The sequence below is a fragment of the Puntigrus tetrazona genome, chromosome 3 (assembly GCF_018831695.1).
Source record: "Puntigrus tetrazona isolate hp1 chromosome 3, ASM1883169v1, whole genome shotgun sequence".
In the NCBI taxonomy this organism is placed as follows: Eukaryota; Metazoa; Chordata; class Actinopteri; order Cypriniformes; family Cyprinidae; genus Puntigrus; species Puntigrus tetrazona.
Window position 1 is genome coordinate 4,166,190 of NC_056701.1, and position 2,500 is coordinate 4,168,689.

Sequence of the window (2,500 nt, forward strand, 5' to 3'; positions counted from 1 at the left end):
TCCATAAAGAAATAATAACAGAGCTGCAGCCTGTTTAGTGCTCTCAGAGGATGCTGGAGTTTACGTGTGCGTGACGGCTCTTGATTACTTCATGAGGAGTTTGCACTGAATGCTTTGTGATTTGTTTTTTTCTCTCTCTCCCAAAATACTGAACATTTATATACATATTATTTAGGTATTTTAAAAGCTGTATTTTATTTAATATAACTTCATATAATTTTTCAACGGTTTTATATTAAATGTATGCATTTAAAAAACAGTTATTTTATTAGATAACCTTTTACATGTATTTATACATTTTATATTAATGTATTAGAAATATTGTAAACTTAGAACGTTTTAAATATTTTACAAAATTATATTTATATATATTTTATTATTTACTTATGCATTATCAAATATTTATACCTAAATATACATAATTTTTAATATTTATATATTTATTGGTTAGTTTAGGAAAATATTTTAAGCTGATATCTGTATCTGTTTTTATTAGTATTTAAAAAATGTTATACATTTAATTTATTTTTATGTGTTTAAATTTATTTATTGTATTAAACTGTTAAGAATAATCAGAATTCATCCTAAAATATCGAGAGAGAAAAGCAAAAACGGGTCAAAGTGTGAAACGTGACACTGGATCAACATCTGAGCTCGGGTCGAGTCTAGCTGTAATTTAGGCGAAAAGGCCCTTCAGTCTCCCCAGATCCTCCTTATTAAAGTAAATCAGCGCCGCCAACATGTGTGTTGGATTGCAGCTGTTTTCTCCGTGAGGTGAACGGTCGAGCGGCTCGTGACGGGCCTCGTTTGGAGGCGTGTTTAACAGCAGAAAACCCTTTCATCCTCAGAGACTCGTGGACGTGATCAGAGCGTTAAAGCAGGTGCTGGTTTATGGGCTCGCGGCTGCGGCTTTGTGCTCTTGTGTGTTTTTGAATCCGCACACTACAGTATAGTTACGGCTAAACTTGTACAACGAAATGTTTTCGCCGAATCTTGCAAAAGCAGTGCATTACAGTGACGAGAGAAAAGATCCGTGCGTCGCGTCCAATCACATCCATGCAGTCTATGATCAGCAACAGCAACCTTCGTCGGCCATCTGAGGAGATTACAGAGATGAAACGAGTTATTAAACTGTAAAACATGAAACGCGGAGTTACGTGCTTTTGCTGACAAATGACCTTATTCTAACACCTCAACTTAACCGTCGTACTAACTATTAATAAGCAGCAAATTAGGGATTCATTGAGGGAAAAGTTGTAGTTAAGTGTTACCAAAAAATATACTTTCAGTGAACTTTAATTTTGTAAATTACCTGCACTGTAAAAATTAATAAATAAATAAAAAATCGTATTAAATTTACAGTAAAAAACAAATGGCATCTGTGCTGGAGTTCAACCGTAACAAATATGGTAACGGCGTTTTAGGGTTTTAAGTAAAATTTACGGTTAGATGCCGTAATTTCGTTAACTGATGTACTGTTAATACATCACCTATTAAAGGACTGAAATCTGTTTTGTATCTTTGAAATACACTAAACACCATCATGGCGAGACTCATTAAACTGAAATATTTAATGACATTGGATGTAACATACAACTGAATAAACAAATATATTAAAAAAAAAAAAAAATATATATATATATATAAAAATATATAAATATATATATATATATATATATATATATATATATATATATATATATATATATATATATATATATATATATATATTATAAAATGTCTATTTTATGCCTTCCTGTAAATTTTACAGGAATTTACCATTAACCATTAAACAGGTTTTTGCGGTAGCATTTTTTACAGTTTTTTTTTTTTTTTTTTTTTTTACTGTTAAAATCGCAGCAATTGTTTTTTTTTTTTACAGTGCGTATTTATTTAAGTTATTGTTACTTCATTAAAACAACCCAACTGCAGTTTGATTTATAACACTAAGATTGCTCATTAAAAAAAAAAAATAAATAAACAAAGTTATCTGTAACAATTATTCACAAGAATTGTTAAATGCAGTATTGAGCGTGTGTTTGTGTTCCTTGGCTCGGTCGGTCTCTGCTCTTCATTAGGGATGTGTTTTGTCGCAGCCTGCTCTCATTAGCGTCCGATTGGCTGTGTTTGAGAGTGACGGGGTCGTCTGATGGTCACTGATTGACTGAGCTGATTTCGACGGCGAGCTCAGTCTGCAGCGGGGCTTTTCTCTGCCAGTTCTCTTCACAGACTCATAACAAATACCACATGATCGTAACAGTCCAGACACGGCGCTCTCAAACAACACTTTAAGAGTCACATTAGTCGCTTGATAAAAGAGCTGTAGTTAGGTTTGATGCAACGGTATGGCGAGTGTGGGAAAAATGAGTTATGACGTTGATGTTAGAGCAGTCTTGCTTGTAAATGTAGACACAGGGTATTATTACTGTTATTATTATTCATATGTTATATGTAAATAAAAAAATGTATAATTATTTTGTAGGATATTTAGATGTTACAT

The 2,500-nt window shown here is 32.3% G+C and overlaps 1 protein-coding gene across 3 annotated transcripts in view; it reads left to right on the top strand.

The window, feature by feature from the left end:
- The window catches only part of coro7 (coronin 7), a 119,898-nt gene that overhangs the window by 11,120 nt on the left and 106,278 nt on the right, over window positions 1-2,500 (top strand). The gene's annotated exons all lie outside the window — the stretch shown is intronic.